This window comes from Manis pentadactyla, chromosome 9 (assembly GCF_030020395.1).
Source record: "Manis pentadactyla isolate mManPen7 chromosome 9, mManPen7.hap1, whole genome shotgun sequence".
Taxonomy (NCBI): Eukaryota; Metazoa; Chordata; class Mammalia; order Pholidota; family Manidae; genus Manis; species Manis pentadactyla.
The window spans coordinates 57,458,915-57,477,247 of NC_080027.1; the positions used below are offsets into that span (position 1 = coordinate 57,458,915).

At 44.5% G+C, this 18,333-nt stretch overlaps 1 protein-coding gene across 1 annotated transcript in view; it reads right to left on the minus strand.

Moving 5' to 3' along the window:
* The window catches only part of SERGEF (secretion regulating guanine nucleotide exchange factor), a 238,778-nt gene that overhangs the window by 171,148 nt on the left and 49,297 nt on the right, over nucleotides 1-18,333 (minus strand).

An 18,333-nucleotide genomic window follows, 5' to 3' on the forward strand; every position in this document is an offset into this window, starting at 1 on the left:
TACCTTGGTGGGTGACAAATCCTAAACAGTATAAATTGCCTGGAGTACATAAGGACATTGGAGAAACTTTACAGGAGTTGGAGAAGGTAGGCATCATAAAGCCCACTCATAGTCCTTTTAATTCCCCAGTGTAGCCAGTGAAAAAGCCAGATGGCTCCTGGCGTATGACTGTGGACTACAGAGAATTGCATAAAGTCAACACCCTGTTTGCATGCTGCTGTCCCCTCTATAGCAGCACTTAAGGGCACACTCAGTTGTGAACTAGGGATGTACCATTATGTTGTGAACTTTGCTAATGCTTTCTTCTCTATTGACATAGCACAGGAAAGTCAGGAACAGTTTGCCTTCATCTGGGAAGGCCAGCAGTGGACATTCACTGTCCTTCCATGGGAATACCTCCACAGGCCCACCATTGTCACAGACTTGTAGCCCAGGACTTGGCCACATGGAAAAAACACAAACAGTGTGACTGCATCACTACACTGAAGACATTATGCTCACATCTGATTCCCTTGAAGATTTAGAAGGGGCAGGTTTTAGACTGCTGCAACATTTTCAGGAGAAAGTATGGGATATGAACAGCACAAAGGTTCAGGGACATGGTTTGCCTGTTAAGTTCTTGGGGGTTGTCTGGCCGGGCAAAACTAAAGTTATTCCAGAAGCAGCCAGAGACAAGGTCCAGGCTTTCCCTACCCCTACCACTGTGGCAGTATTACAAGAGTTTTTAGGTCTTTTGGGCTACTGGAGAGTGTTTATTCCGCACTTGGCAAAAATTCTGAAGCCCTTATACCGGCTGGTACAAAAGGGCATCAGGTGGGTCTGGAATGAAACATGTGCAGCTGCTTTTACTGTTGCTAAGCAAGCAATCAAGGCTGTACAGGCCTTGAATGTAATGGATTTAACAAGACCCTGTGAGCTAGATGTTCGTGTAGCCAAAGATGATTATGGATGGGGTCTCTGGCAGCAGCTTCAATGGACAAGCCAACCTATTGGATTCTGGTCACAACTATGGAAAGGAGCAGAGGTCCGGTACACCTTGATAGAGAACCAACTGGCTGCTGTGTACCACGCCTTGCTGGCTATGGAGCCCATCACCAGAACAGCTCCGACCAAGGTAATAACCACCTATCCCATCACAGGGTGGGTGCAGGACTGGACCCAAAGGCCACGGAGTGGTGTGGCACAGACACATACACTGGCCCAATGGGGTGCATATTTACAGCAGCATAGTACCCTCTCTACTAGTCCCTTAAGTGGAGAACTCCAATGCTTACTGGGGCCAGTGATGTATACCAGTGGGAAGCAGGAAGAACTTGCTTTTGAGCCATTGGTAGCTCAAAGTCCTTATCAGAAGGGAAAAGCCCCTATACCTGAAGATGCTCAGTTATACAGATGGCTCCAGTCGTGGGCAGCCCCTGAAGTGGAGGGCTGTGGCTTTCCATCCTAAGACTGAGACAATATGAATGGAGGATGGAGAGGGGAAGAACAGCCAATGGGCAGAGTTATGGGCAGTATGGCTCATGATCACCCAGGAGCCCTCCCCTATAGTTGTCTGCACTGACAGCTGGGCTGCCTATTGGGGCTTGACCCTGTGGCTACCAACATGGTACCATGCCAACTGGATGGCTGGTCACCGGCCCCTTTTGGGGCAAGAGCTGCGGCAAGACCTATGGGCCTCTGATCAGACTAAGTCAGTTACCATATATCATGTGACTGGCCATTTGGCTTTGGCATCCCCAGGGAAAGGCAAAGAAGACACATTGGCCCAGGTGTGCTGGCTAAAAGGAAAGCCTGCCTCTGATGTAGTCCAGTGTTTGTTGCACACGAGGCAAAAGACAATGTGGGCTATAGCCCGTCAGTGAGGCTTGCCACTTATCTTTGACAAAGTCAGCAGAGCCTGGAAGGAGTGCTTGTGTGCTCTAAGAGGGACTTACACCAAGTCCCGTAGCAACATGAGACAATAGTAAGGGGGCCAATACGCCTTGTCAGGTGGCAGATAGACTATATTGGGCCTCTGCCCATATCTGAAGGGTATCAGTATGCTATGACTTGTGTGGATGCTACTGGACTGTTAGTTGCTTTTCCTGCACATCATGAGATCAGCAAATCACCAAAAGGGGCCTAGAATGTGTCTTTGCAGCCTATGGCCAGCCACAGGTGATTGGGAGCAATTAAGGTACCCACTTTACTGGACATGCTTTACAAGAATGGGTGCAGCAATTAGGAATACAGTGGAAGTTTCATGTACCATATAACCCTATTGAGGCAGGCATGATAGAGAGGTACAATGATTTGTTGAAACCTGGCCTCAAGTTGGACACCAATAGTCTACGGGGCTGGTCAGTTAGGCTATGGACAGTGCTTTGGGTTTGAATGAGAAGCCCAGAAAAAGAGCCTTGAGCCCTGTAGACATGCTAAGACACCTTGCTTCCTCTCCTATACAACTGTATGTGCAAACCAAAGTGGAGTTATTAAAGCCAGAATATGGTCAGCAGAGCCACATCCTGTTGTCGGCCCCAACTGTGTTAAACCGTGGAGACTGTTGAGTGGACATGGCCCTGGACATTTTGACACATGGACCAGTAATGGCTGGCCCTTCTGGCACCTTGGGGAAAAGGCCTAGAAGCTGGTCTCCTGTGTGTTCCTGGAGTAACAGATGAGTGACCCCCCCAAAGATCATGATAGTGTACTCAAAATGTCTGGAAGGTAAGAGCATCTCACAGGAAAGTTTTGTTTTATCTTTATGGCCAATGCATGTACCTCCCATAGACCTATATATTGACCCATCTTTAACTCCCACAGGGATAGAGGTGAAAGTCTGTATACCAGACAGGATGAGATCCCATTCCTGCCACTGTCCTATCACAGGACCACTCTCCTGCATACATCCTACCTAATGGACAAGACTTGCCTATGCTGGTGTCATTAATACATGTATCTTATTGGCTTTAAGATTATTTTCTTCTATAGTCCCTGTGGCCTGGACCTGCACCCTGGCTGCAGCTGGCACATGAATGATTTCTCTGAACTCCCTACCCATTCAGCTCCTGACTGCCTGTCGAATGGGTGAGCTATGGACTAAATCTGCATAGGATTTTGAACTTAGCTGAATCCTCCAACTTGAGGATTATCATGATTTTATTGCTGTTGTTATTGTATGTTATTAGTCTGGTTACAGTGTTCCAGTTTTCTCACACAGGGGCCATTGTGGAAGATGGGGAGCAAGTAGATTGTCAGGTGAGATTTCTGGAGCGGTGGGCTGTGGGTAAAATTGCAGTATTTCCAGAATCTCTCACCTGGCCTTAGTGCATCTCTGTATCAATAGGTGTTTCCAAAGGGTGGAGAGAAGTAGTCCATTCTCTGTATCAATAGGTAATTACAAGGGGGAGCGAGTGCATATCTGGAGCAGAGAGGTTGGGTGCGGCCCCTTTTTGCAGCTGAGACACAGGTAAGCTGAAGTGGACAACTGCTTATAAGCAATAAACAAGTTTCTCCCACTTTTATTTCTCTCTTTGACTGATTTCGGTTTCAAAGGTAATTTGCCCCAGGATGGGAGACAGATTTTCCCCCAAGAGTTACATATACCTACTTTCATTCCTGATAATTGGCATCTCTTTTTTCTTGGTCAATCCAGCTGGGTTGTATCATTTTTATTGGTATTTTCAAAGAACTGCTTTTGCTCATTAACTTTTCTCTATTTTTGTCTGTTTTTATTTCATTAATTCCTGCTCTTTTATTATTTCCTTCTTCCTAGTTATTTTGAATATACTTTTCTTTGCCAGCTTCTAAAGGTGGAACATTAAGTCACTGAATCTTGTCCTTTTTTCTTTTCTAACATATGCATTTAAAGATATACATTTCCTTCAAAGGACTGCTTTCATGGCTTGCCACAAATGTTGATGTGTTCTATTTTCATTATCATTCAGTATGAAGTTTTTCTAATCTTTTTACTTTGAAGTAAATTAGGAGGAAAAGTACAAGAACTATACAAATAACTTCCGTTTACCCTTCACTCACATTCCCTAAATATTAACATTTTACTACGTTTGCTCTATATTTCCTTTCTTCTCTTTCTCCATTTTTCTCTGAACTATACCTAAGCAAACTGCTAAACTGAGGCCCTAACACTCCAAAATGTGTTAATATATTTGCCACCAAAAGTATCAACATTTTCTACAAAACAATTCAACCATCGAAACTAAAAAATTAACACTGGTATCTAACTACCAACAAGACATCAGGCTCCATTTTGGTTTCACCAATTGTTCCAGTAATATCCTTTACAGTAAAAGGATCCAGTTCACAGTTGTACATTTCATTTAGTTGCCCTGTTTCTTTGGAACAGTTCTTCAGTTTTTCCTTGACTTTCAGTACCTTGACATCTCTGAAGAGTCAGGCTGCTTTTGGAAAGTGACCACTTTCCAGTTCCTTCAGGTAGTTATTTTTTATACTTTGAGTTTACAGTTATGTTCTGTGAAAGTGCTGGTCTGAAAGAACTACTCTTAACAATACCAGAAATGGAATTGAGATGGGATTCAATTCCTTCTGACCACAAATCCCACACGAAAACCTGCCACTGTCTGTCTGACTAGCATGACAGCTCTCACATCTACAAACAGGTATCCACTATGCAGCCTCATAGCATTTTATATGATTTTCCCAAATATCTATGAATTATAATTAAGATGATGCCTATACAGAGTTAAAAATCACATAGTACAGTACCAAAAGAAAAGAAAAAGTCTCCCACTGAACATGAAAAGAAGTATCACTAAGGAGCAGAGTCTTTCAATTCCATGCCTGGCACAGCAGTGAAAGGAAAACTAAAGGAAACTCTGTCTGGGAAGCAGAAGACCTAAGTTTCTAGTCCTGGTTCTACTGCCCAAAAATGGCTTTACGTAAGCCACGTATTCATGTAAAAAGTATTTGCTCAGCTGCAAGTAGCCTATTTAACCCCTCTGTGCCTCAGTTTCCTTACCTGAGAAATGCATATCACACTATCCACCTTTTCCATATGCCCCATGGGCAGGAAAGGAGTGATGCAATGATGCATGCTGAGAGCACTCAAAGTTGAAAGCAGAATACATAGGTAATGATGTATCAAGTATTAGACCTCCGAAAAAAATCAATGTGGAAATCAGAAGCCTCAGCTGGAATATAGGAGACAAATTTAGATGAGCTGAGAATGGAAGAATCTATACTCTGTTGATTTTATATTACTCTACCACCTATGCCCACACTGTCCTAGCTACTAGCCACTTGTGGCTATTTAAATTTGAATTTTGAATTAGTTAAAATAAAATAGAATTGAAAACTCAGTTTCTCTGTCACACTAGCACATTTCAAATGCTCAGCAGCTACATGTGGCTATCAGCTGCTATACTGGACTTACATAGGCCATTTCCAACATCATAGAAAGTTCTACTGGAGGAGTACTGATCCACACTATTTCACACTACGTATACTCGTAACTGCCTGATAGCAATGTCATTGCTGCAGAATTAATACATATAAGCTAGCCTACCACTACAAAGCAAAACAAAAAATTGCAAAGAAATTCAAATAGATAAGAGTTACAACCAAACCAGAATGGTACTGACTGCAGAGCTTCGGAAGTACTCCCGGAACTGCTCATTTCACAGATTAGGAAGCTGAGCCGCAGGGAAGCAGAGTCTCTGGCCCCAAGTCCCACAGAGGGTTAACATTAAAGAGTTCAAAAAGGAATCCCAGCATTTCATAGCTTAGGCTTTGCAGTTATCATCTGGGTTTTAATCATAACTCAGTTACTTACTGGCCATGCAGCCTTGGACAAGTGACCACCTTCGAGCCTTACTCTCCACATCTGCAAACTTGGTAATAATAATCCCAACGTTGCGAGGTTGTCATGAGGATTAAAGAGATGATGTCTAGAAAGTGCTTAGCAGAGAATCTGGCACCCCACCGGGACTTGGGAAATGCTATCTGCTTCATTATTGCTTAATATGCTGCTTTTTCCCCTACACCACAAACTGATCAGGGAGGCTTGGGCCACCAGATGCATCATCATCATGGAGCTGGTGAGTGGCGGAAGGAACAGGGAAATTATGCAGCTGGCAAAATGTGCCAGGGGAGCAGAATGATAAATGCATTATACAGCAGTAACTACAGAACTGCTCTCACAAGTCCCCATGCAGTAGCAGAAATTTCATCTTGAGGGATGCAAAGTGAAATGTACCATTTGCGTGCCTCTGTGCTCTTACCCTTAAATAGGCATCCAAGAAATGGAGCACTGCAGACTGAGAAAGATGCTTGTATTTCTATGCCCCTCATGCTGAGACAAATGGAGGAGTCAGCATTCTGTTTTTGTTCCTCTCACTCCAGAACTAATACATCACAACTCTGTTAGCAAACACTCAGCTATCCCACAGCAGACCTCTGCAAGCCTGCTTCAGAGTGGGTGGAGTTCTAGCCCCCAAGGCTTCTCCATGTGCCTCCTGGGTGACCTAGCCCCAGTCCCTGCCCCCAATAATATAAGATTGGGACAAAAAAATCCTACAATTCACTGCCCACTCTGCAGCACCATATACTCTTCTGGAAGGTCACCACACAGGAGGAGACCACATGTTAGAAAAAAAACAAATAGCAACAGGTGACTCAGACTCCAAGTGAAGAGGGGTTTCCATCCAATGCCATGGAATCTCAACCATTTGCTTTCTGATAGGCACTGTGCCTTGCACTAAATATACAGCCACAACCAGGACGTGGCACCTGTCCTCAAGTAGTTACATCTGAAACGGCAACTGGTGCTGCCAAAAAAAAGCCAACTGGGAAGGTTCATCTGAGCTTTGTAAAGGGTACAGTTTGGATTTGCAGGTAGGGGGACTGGGGTGGAGATACTCTGAAATGCATCACTGCTGCTACCATGAGTGGAAACAGAAGCCCAAGAAAGGACCGTGAAGAAATAAAATCTTTTCCCAGTTCCTCAAAGGCACACATTAATGTCCCAGCTTTAAAGCAGCAGCTTCTGGGGAAGGAAAGCCATTCATTCAGTGGCTCTGCTCACCTCTAGTCTGCATGCAGGCCCTGAGGAAGGAAGAATAAGCTGTCACAGGCTTTACCTCTTCTGGCACCAACTGGACTTCTAGGGGTGTGAGTAGGGTGAGCACTCTTCATCTATTTGCCCTCCTGCCTGGAAAACCACCACCCAGTTGCCCGTATGTTCTCTGGTTCACATTACCATTGTGTTAGCTATGGTACTCCTCAGCTGTGTCTTTAGGCAAGTTACTTCCTCTTTTACAAAATGGGGATAAAACAGTACACTGCTTCATAGGACTGTGGTAAGAATTGAAAGTCATGTTTATAGAGTGCTTAGCATATATGGAGTACATAGTCAATGTTCAACAAATAGGAGTTATCATTATTATTTCTAAAAAATCCTATTGTACCAATAAAGTCTTTCTTAACAGCCAATCTCAGTGCTTAAACTCAAGCCTGCCAACACCATCCCCAGGTTTATTGCCCCAGTAGGAACCAGCCTCTTCCCACAGATTCTTCAGGCATCTAAACAGGCTTGATCTTCAGTGCCCCACCTCCCAAAAATGAGTCTTCCCCTGCCTTCAAATTTCATCTCCTCTAAGAAGCTCTCTCGAAGACACCAGTGATGTGGCCAACACCTCTTCTCCCTGACACTGCCTCTAAATCTCTGCTCACAAGTCTTCAGCTCTTACCTGTAGGGCATTTACACTATCAACCACATTCCATTTAGAAAGATTTAGGACTCCATGTCCTCCCTATTGTCACATTCTAAGTCCACAGCTTGAATGCATACTGGGTACTTGACAACTCCTGATGGATAAAGCGGAACACAAGAATCATGGAAATGATTCACATCAAACTTCAGCTCTGTGATAATTGATAAAAATTTCCAAAGAGCTACCAGAAATTGAAGTTTCCTGAAAACCCACAGAGGGGTGGATATGACAAAGAAATCTACTAACATAACTTATATTTGTTTATTGCTTCATAACTTATGCAACATTTTCACATTCACAATATCATTTTGACAACAACTTGGAGAGGTAGGCCTAATAAGTATTATATCTGACAGATGCAAAATCTGATGCACAGAGTTGTAAAGCAGTTTGTCCAAGAATCAAGACACAAAGTCAAGTCTCTCAATTCTTCTAGGTACTTCTCCTATTTGTTGCCCCTTCATGCAGACTATCCACCAGTGACGTGCATGCGCCAAGCTATTAATAAAAAAGTCTTACCCAAAAAGGACGACATGGAAATAAAACCACAGAGAAGATATTCAAGAATGACTAAATTACCTTTCTGGAATGAGGAACTTTCCTCACTCAATCCTGGGTGTGCTGGATACAACAGATGTATTTTACTCAGCAGCCATGAGCAACCATCCTCAGCCAGCTGGGTCTCCTGAAGTAGCACATGGGGAAGATCCACAAGGGAGTTACAAGCAGCCTCCCAGCACGGTGAGTGGGCTCCCTCTCTGCTGCCTGCTTTCCTTTCTCCGTACACTTCTGGCCCCTTTGAAAACCTAAAGTTTCATGATTGATTGTTGTAGCAGCTGCTCTTTTTGCAAAGACATTTCTGATTCCTTCCATTTGTGCTTCCCACAGCCAGTCTCTGAGTCTCGGAAGATACCAGGCATCCAATAAAAAGAGCTCCCTTCCAAACAGCATGCCAGACGTGGCCACCACCAGGGATAGCATTCCCACAGAATGAACTACTACATCACAGAGGGAATTATATAGTCATACAAAGACTAACTTCTTTCTTCTAGTCACAATTTGATGGCCCCTCTACCAACTGGCATGAGGTCTTGGGGTTCTGAAGGCCACATGACAGAAGAATGATTTGGTCTTTTGCTTCCTTAGAAGAGCAATGCTTTCTCTTTATCTACCTCAAGAGTCACCTACCAGGCAAGACCTCAGTGGCTCAGGACACTGCAGGCCAAGAAGAGGCTAAAACAGTTGGGAATAACATTTGGGAAAGAGAGGTGATTAAAGGCTGGCTCCTACAGGCTGGCTCTAGGGAAGCCTGGCAGAGAGGCTTGATTCAGGCTGGTGCCAATATCAGAGAGGGCCTCCAAGCAGAAGCTCTGAGCAGTAGCAACCCTCAGAATCAAGCAGATGGTATTTTATTGGGAAATTAGCCATTCAGAACAAGGTCCCACAGTGACTGGGGGTCTAGGACACAGAGTCCAGTCCCCAGACAATGAGACTAGCAAAATCCAGGTCTGCTTAGGGTAGGGTTTTTATGCAAGTGGAACTGGAGAGGTCCAGTTATCAGAATGGGGCCTGTGTGAGAGGGAGAATGTGTTTAAGAAAGGCAGAGGAAAGGCCAGGTTCTCACAGTCGAGGAACCAACCTTGGGCAGCTAACATATTACAGATCTGACATCACAAGAGGGATCAAGGATGAGATAGGTAGAGAGAAAAGGGCTTCAGGGACAGCAGCTCAAAAGATCCAAAGGTGGGTAATAACACCAAGAAAGGTTTGTCCAGCTGGATGGCAGGAATACTGAGATGGACATAAGACATAATCCTTGTTATCCACTGGGATGGGTAGTAATTGTCCAAGCAGCCAAGGGCAAAAAGAAACAGAAGAATCAGCACTTGCAGACTCAGAAATATCAAACACCATGACGACTTCATTGGTTCGGCATGGACGGCATGCAGAATGCAAGGGAGAGAATGGTAGAAGGTGAGACTGATGGGATGGGATCAAGAAGGGCATCTTATGACAAGCCACAGATCTGGGACTTCATCCTGGATGGGAAGCCATACATTCATCTCCATAACAGTCATTAGCTGAGCATCCACTGTGAGCACTAATCAAGGTGATGGGGATACGGTGGTGAACAAGGCTGATAACAATCCTGGAACTTATGCTCTAGTAACTCCATTCTTTACACACTGGCTGTGGGGATTAGAATTGTGTGTTTCTCCTACCCCTTGAGGGCAGAGGTGGGTCTTATTCTCCACTACATTCTAACAGCTCAGCTAGGTTTCCTACAAATAGTAGATTTCCTAAATAGTGTTTATTGTGGGAATGAATGTTTTCGGTATTTTCTAAGAATCTTAAAAAGAAAAAAAAAGCATAACACAATTAGATTTATATTTTATTACATCATTTTGGCAGCTGGGTTGGAAATGCTGGGATGAGGCCAAACTAGAGACAAGGTTTTCTCAGCTAAGGGGCTGTTACTGTAATTAGGCAATAGATAATGGGGGGCTGCACTAGAGGAGCAGTGGTAGAGATGGAGGTAGTTTTAGTTCCCTGGCCAACCAATTCACTAAGCCTTCACAGACCTCATATTTCTGCCATCAAACCGCTGCAGCCTCCTTTAAACCTTCACTGGCTTCTGTTTCCACTCCAAACCTCTGCATGATTTACTTTCACCCTGGGACAGCCCAGTTTTCAAGGTCAAATGCAACAAAAGACAGCTGGTCAGCTCCAGGGTGACCCTGGGCACGGCCTGGGGCAGTCGTAATGCTGCAGAGCATGGTGGTGACACATGAGGTCACTGGAACTTTAAATCAGTGCTGATGAATTTCCTCCACTGCTGAGAGAAAACAAGCCAGGAACATCCTTGCTATGGATGCTGATGGCTACCTCGAAAGGAACTCACATTCTCTGGCACTGAACAGAGTGGCGATTGGCTATGGATTACCAAGCATCTGCTCTCCATTATTTTCACTGGCACTGATTCTAAGAAGTGTTTACCACAAGATCCAGGATGGTTTAGGTAGCTCCTAAGATCTCAAGTGATTAAGGCAAAAGAGTAGCTCTGACCCATACTTAGAACAAAACCTGTATTTGAAACACAGAGTGGCTCAGATGCTACGAACCCAGTAATAACTCTTGCACAGCACTCTGGAGTTTACAAAAGCCTTTATAATCTTATTTGCAGCTTTCAATTTACCCTTGGGCAAGGTAAAGCAGGTATTACTACTTCCATTTGGAGACATTTTGACTAAACCCAAACTCAAACTCACATATATTGAAGGTGACAGAGCAGAAATCCCAACCCGGGTCTCATTCCACATTCAAGACTCTGTCCATCAGATGTTCACCTGCAGCTGGCACTGCGGTTTACCATGATTATGAGTCCATTTCACTGCCCGGGCCTCACTGAAGCTAGTCCTTTCCTCCTGCTTTTCCGGACCCAGGTTGTGAGTCTGGAGAGGGCCACCAGGTCTCGGTCAGACCCAGCTACCACCTAGAGAGAGCCAAAGCCGGAGCCCAGGGCCACATCCTGGTCAGAACGACCCAGAGAGGAAGCTGCTGGTAAACAGGGCCAGCAGTGAGAAGGAGGGCTCTGAAAGCCAGCTTCAAGTCCTCGTTCTGCCGTGTACTGTGTAACCTTGAGCTCATGGCAGCTTTCTCTTCAAACTTCAGTTTCCTCATGCCTAGAATAAGGGTAGCAGCAACTGCCCTCCCGACCACTCAGGGGGCAGAGCCAATAATGGTGCCTTCCTTCCCCGCTTCCAGGCAGTTAGCTGCCAGTCCATGCTGGACGGACCCATTACAGAGTAAAGGGAACTCGTCCCTCCCTGGAGGCCTCCCCCTTCCAACCCCATCACACCAGCAGGCAATTTGGCTTCCAATCTACCCAGGAACACAAGCCCCCAGCAGGAGCTCTCACATTTTCTCAGCACACTTCTATTGATCCTTCACTTCGTATCAAGGCTGGCCCTAATTATGGAAAGATAAATAAGACAGTGTCTGTGCTCAAAGAATTCAAAGTTTGAATTACAGATGGACATATTAATAATTACTGTATTATCAGTAAATACTGTATTACAGTATTGGACAGCAACTTTGTCTTGTCTTTGTGAATTTTTAGCACGTTGCACTGTGTGTGGCCTGCAGTAGGATGCAGTCAGTGTTTATTGAATAAATAAATAAAACTAAGGTAGAATATGACAACAAAGGATACACACACTCCAATGAAATCATTTCTCTCCACTCAAAAGTTCTAACTTCACATATCCCCTTTTTTCTTTACTCCCATGCTCAAAAAAAAAGTCCTTCCTTCTTGTCAGCACTAACCCCTTCACAGTGATTTCAACCCTACCTCTCCTTGGGGCACTGCTCCAGCTATGCCTCCTCCCTCTAGCATCTTTACTCATAAGCTTCCCCTCTCACTCGCTCTCGTGCTTTCTTACAGACTCTGACACACTCGTTTCCCCAAGCTCACAAATCTAACTGGACCCAAGTTCTCCTTTAAAGTCCTGGTGCTTGTTCCCATCTTCCTCTGACCAATGGATCTCCTGAAAGGGTCATTCACACATCATCACCCTTTCATTCCCTATGTCCCTGCATCAGCCTCCACCTTATCACTAGTTTCTCGCAGAAGCATCACCAAGGCCTCCCCATCACCAAATCCAGTGGTCTCCTCTCAGTCTCTAACCTCTGTGACCTCCCTGTTGAAATGTCCTGAGTTTCTGAGATACTGCAGTTGCTACCTTGCTCTCTCCCTCTCCTGTCAATACTCAGTCTCTATCTGGCTGCTGTTCCTCTGCTTTTCTCTGAAAGCAAGTTCTTGCCAAGATTCCCGTTACTTTGCATTAGCTCCCTTGAGAACTAATTTAATGTCAAAGCTTCCAATTCAGGAAGCCTTTCCAGTCACCACCTCCCACCCCAACCACCCGCCTATCCCAACCCTGCAGAATCCAACAGAACCACAGGGACTAAAAATGCAAGAAAGAAAAGGTCCCCAAGGACATGGGAAGGAATGGGATCAACTTATTTTCATTGTCCAACTCTCTTGAACCTTGTCACATTCTGCCTGCCCTGCAACATACCTGTCTTAGCCCTGCCACTAGTCCACAAGCTTCTAAGATGCCAACTGTCCCTCTCTTCTCTGCTTCCCCTACTTGGCTAATGTAGGGCTTGGACAGACAGGCATACTTAAGCATCTGTTGGATAAAAGAAAAAAAACCAAAGATGAAAATGAGTGAGCACAGTAAATTGTGAAGTGCTCAAGGACTATGTAAGTCTTGACATCGACAGAATTTGTAAGAAACTTCCAGGTTGTTCAAACACATTACAGGGTCAGAACCTATCTGTTTCTGGCTTTGAAGAATATTTGATGTCCAAATGCCTGAAGAACAGAAATATATATTCCTAAACCGGTCTGGGATTGAGAAGAGTAGCCTATAGGGAGAGAGAAGAGGAGCTAAAAAGGACCATATGCTTCCAAAACCATTTCTTTCACCCATTTTTCATTTAGGCAGTCACTCATCCACTCAAGCACCTACCAGGTGCTGGGAACACAGCTTTGAATAAGATAGACAAGGTTCTTGCACTCTGGATCTTATATTTTAATGAGAAGAAATGATAATTATAAATAAATAAGAAAATAACAGGGAGTAAGTGCTTGCTATATCATATCCTTTATCTCTCTTTCAAATGAGATAGCCCTGTCTGGTGGGTCTTTCTCTCTTCTGAGGGTTCACACAGACAAACCCAGGCCCCTGCTTTGAGGTTGGTTTTGTATTATTCCTCCTCCTGTTAGGCAGCAGCTACAGCACAGATGTGCTCATTTTCTAAACTCCAGTGAACCAGTCTTTGGGTGAACACTGCTACCCTGTTCAGAGAGGCCTCTAAAGCCTGCTACACACACTGGAAGGTTTGTACTGCCTTAGCACCATGGTCTCAGAGATCTCATGCTCCTCTAAGAATAACAGTGATGCTTCAGATGGCTTACCAGAGACTGCCTGGGAATGCTTTTTCAGGTTGTGTTCAATTCTGTCAGAGCCCTCTGGACTCAGCTGATTGCTGGTGGTAGATTTCTGTGTTATTTAGGGCATCGAAGTCCCACAGTCTTGACACAAACTTAAAATTAGAAATGCATTAAATATAGGAAAGGAGGAAGGTCATTCAGGAAGGCAGCCTTCTGAGGGAGCTGTAGGACAAAGACGCCCTGGAAACTTCCAGGTTCATTAATGGGTTTTACACAGCATTCAAGTGGTATTTCTCCTGCAGAAATAATACTGTGGAAAGCGGAGAGGACTGGCTCAAACTTCAGCTAACACAGCTGAGTGACTCTGCAAACTAAAAATAGCTTCTTTCCCACTCATTCTGACAGATTTCACTTAGACCCTGTGCACAGGCTGACCCTCCAACAAACAGTTTTAATCCTGCAGCACAATGAGGGCTGATGGCTTTTGGGCCTGACAGGTATTCAAATCCCAGTTCAACTCTTGTTTATTTCCACATTTCCGGCTTCTGCTCCAATGGTTGCATGTGTGCACCCACATGTACATGTACACTGGGCCCTCTGGCTGGGATCTGGTGCTCAACCAAACGTGGGCAGAGTTTAAACCAGGAACATGACTCAGGACCACGGCTGCAGACCGAGCCCAGCAAGGCTCTCGGAAACACTGGGAATCAGGCAGTTGGTCTTGGGTCTTCTCCTAATTCCTAGCTTGCCCTTCTGAGCTTCAGTTTGCTCAATTATAAAATGAGAATAATAATTCCTATTCTGGCCTATTTCATAGCATAGAGGTGGTATAGCAAGATGTAAAAGCTATTTCCCTTCAGACAGGACTCCCATCAGAAGGAAGGAGGGCAGGGATAGGGCGGCCTGGACAGGAAGCCAGACTGCAAAACTAGGCTGGACCACTGGAATGGGAAGGCGTTCAGAATGTACCAGGAGTTAGAGCAGACCTAAATCCACAGCTTTAGTTCATCCCTCTGCCTGCAGTGTTCTTCTGCCCTGACAAAACTCCTACCCATTTTTAAGAACCCAATTCAAACAACACTTCTATTTGTGAGTGTCTTCAGAATAAATCATTTCACTGTCACTGCTCCCTTGGCCTTTTGTACACACTTCTAAAAGCGCTTTTCACTCCATAGAGTAACAATTTATTTACATACCTAAAAGTTCTTTGAGAGAAAAGATATGTATTATCTTTGGATCCACCTCCCTGCCCACCACCACTGTGTGCTCACATGGCAGGTGTCACCCAATGTTCACTGGGTTGACAGTGGAATGGGCAAGAGCACAAATACCAAGAGGGAGGTAAATCCAAGAGAGCAGGAAGGTGGAACAACACACACAGAGCCAGAAGTGAGTGGTGAGCACGGAATCCAGGAAGGCAGTGTCACCTGAGTCTGCCTGTCCCCAGCAATAAGGTCATAGCTGCAGGGAAAAGAGTCAAAGATAAACAGTAAGTCCTGAGAGGACCAGGTGGGAGCATTATACTAAGTCCCAATGACCTAAACTGGAACAGGAGGCCCTGGGGACAAGGAACAAGGCCAGAGAAAAGAGCCAAGGCAAAGAGGCAGAGCAAGGCTCAACTGCTACTGAAACCTGAAACTTCTAGATTAGTTAACATTCGAGGTCTGCCAAAGTGAACCAGCAGCTAGGGGTTAAGTGATCTTGGTTATGACACTGAGGGACTCCAGGGGCATTACAATTTTAAGTAGTGATCATTCCCATGCAAGAAGAATCTGAGATAGAAGGAACTCTCAGATCTGTAAGAAATATTAGGGATCAACTGATCTAACATCCCCAACCTACATGTATGGGAACAAAAGGTTCAGGAGGAATAGAGTATTGCCCAAATACATTAAGGCAGAACCAAAGCTAGCACCCAGATCTTCTGACTCCTAGACCTGGTGACCTTAGCTGTTTACCTTCAGTCAAACAGGCTTTCTGATGGTTCCACTAACACAACAGGTGCTCAGCTCAAGCTGCCTCAGAATCATGGGGAGCCCCAGTGTATTCACTAAGTGAGTACAAGCACTTCTGACCCAACCATGAAATGTAGGCTCCCACCTTCCCGCAGAGCTTAGAGCCAGTGTTCCATGGGAAACATGCAGGTAGCTGCCCCCATCTGGGCTTGGAAAGTGAAATGCTGCTGAGGTGTATGTTTGCTGTCAAGGAGCAAACAAACCTGTTCCAACACACCCTTCCCTGACATGTGCATGGGAGGATTGATCCTGACCACTGCGCCACCCCCAGAATTTTCCAAGAGTGGTAAATGTCTAAGACAAAGCTGATAGGGTGTGAAACACAGAGCTTTGCCTATGAACATTAAACTTCACAAGAACATTAAAGGAAAACCTGCCAGATGTAAAATCTCAAAGTCTTTCTCAGGCTAGAGAAGATGTGGCTCAGAAGAATGAATCAGAGACCCTGACTCCCAGACTTCCAGAACTTTCATCCAGGTAATGGTACATATGCAAAAGGACATATGCAATTTTATTTTACCTACAGAAAGTATGTGAGCTTCAAGTAATTCAAGTCCAAGTTCTGGGCTCACTATTAACTTACTGTTTGATTTGGGGCCTGTGACTTACCCATTTTGAGCCTTAGTCTCCTGGTTCATAAAGCAGTAATTATTAACACCTGTTCCCAGGTTTATTGTGAAGAAGAAATTACCTATGGAAAGTATTTAGCATGCTACCTGGCCCATAATAACCACCAAGGAGCCTTATATTTATCTGCCTTCTTCTGTTCATGGGAAGGAATGGTTGCACCACAATCCAACTCTCTTTACCTGTGCTTTCCCTGCTTGGCTGTCCTTCTGGACCTTTCTGGGCAGACATCCCACCTGAGGAGACAGTTTGCTCCTCACTCTCCCATCGCTCATGGGCCATACTCAGGTCCTTGAAAGTCAGCAATCAACAGCATAGTTCAAGGCTGTTCCCGTCTCCTCAGGTGTCTCTGCATCTGCCTGGCCAAGCCCCTGCCAGGATTATACCTAGTTAGTATGGCTCTTGTCTCTGCAAGGTGAATCCATATGTAGCAGCTTATAGCTGCCCACTGGCCTGACTCTGGGTCTCAGGCAAATAGATGCCTGACAAGACAGACCTGGACATCAACAGTGGAGATAATTCCTAGACCCAATTTACAAACAGGAAACAGCCTAAAGTCTGAACTGTAGAGAGACCAGCAAGTATACAGACCAGCACCCCAGAGGCTGGAGCAGAGATGAAGGGAAGCACTACAATGAAGCTGCCATGGAGCTCAAGGCTCAAACCAGCTCCTCACACTGCCCCACTAAGAAGCTAAAGAGAAATCACACCAGTGTCAGGCTCTTCAGCTCTGTTTGCACTAGCCAAGTCTATCATGGTGCTGCACACTGTAGCCACCACAGGGCACTAAAAAATTTGAAGGGGGAAGAAGAGAAAGGACCCAACAGTTACTAAGCCCCTGCTGCATGCCAGGAACTTGGTGTGCAATCCTCATTGACGACCTTCTGTGGTAGTTATAATCCTCATCTTGCCAATAAAACCAGACACTCAGAAAAATCCATCAAGTCTCTGTGCCTCTGCTATGCGACCTGAGCACAGAGTCTTCAATGTTCTGGGAAAGACAAAGAAAAGGTAAAGAGTCTAAAGCACTAGGTACCAAGCTTTCAACATTTTAACCGACCAAGCTGATAATACTAGTTTAAATACTGCATTCCTTCATTTATTGCTGGTGAGGTCAACTTCTTTCAAACAGAATCTAGAGAAATACAGCAAAAGTCAAAAAGATATTCATGGCCTTTGCCCTGAAATTTCATCCCCAAGACCATATCTTAAAGAAATAGTTCAACAGAGTATCCACCAGAGTGACAAAAAAAAAAAAAAAAAAAGGAAATGATCTAAATGTCCAACATTCAAAGAATTGTTTAGAAAATCCCAGAACCTGCAAATCAAATAATGTTATGTGGCCATTTTAAATGATCTTCAAGACCAAGAAGAAACAAAGCAAAGCATTTGCCATCAATAAATGAAGATTGAATACAAACATTATAAATGCTATTGCTATAGCTTTGTAAAGTATGTACATGTGTATATGCAAAAAGGCTGTTATTGTTAGGGTGGTAAGACTATGGACAGTTTTATTATTACTATTATTATAATGTCTAAATTGTATGTATGGGATTGTTTAGTGTCTTTGCAATTAAAGGAAAAGAGAGAGAGAGGAAGACAGACAGACTCAGCTCAGCACTAAGGAAAGGCCCAAGAGGACCAGGGCTCGGGTGAATTAGAAATTGAGAACCGTCCTACATACCCGGAAGGAGGAGGCCAGGCAAGCCCCAGGGGAAGGGAAGCCCTCTAGGTAAGAAGAGGGTTGTAATTAGTCTGTTGCTAATTACAGAAGAGGCCTCACTAGCTTATTAATTTTCTTGACAGACTCTGAATGAAGTCTGAATTCCTTCATTAAGCCAACTTGGGTTCAGAGGCACATTTCCTATGTGGCCATCCTCATTCTTCTCAAAAACCTAGCCTTTTCTTTTTTTAAGGACATCAGTAAAGTAAAATTTAGTAACAGAAACACACACCCTGGAGAAATTAAGATTCCTGCCTTAAATGCAGAAATTCA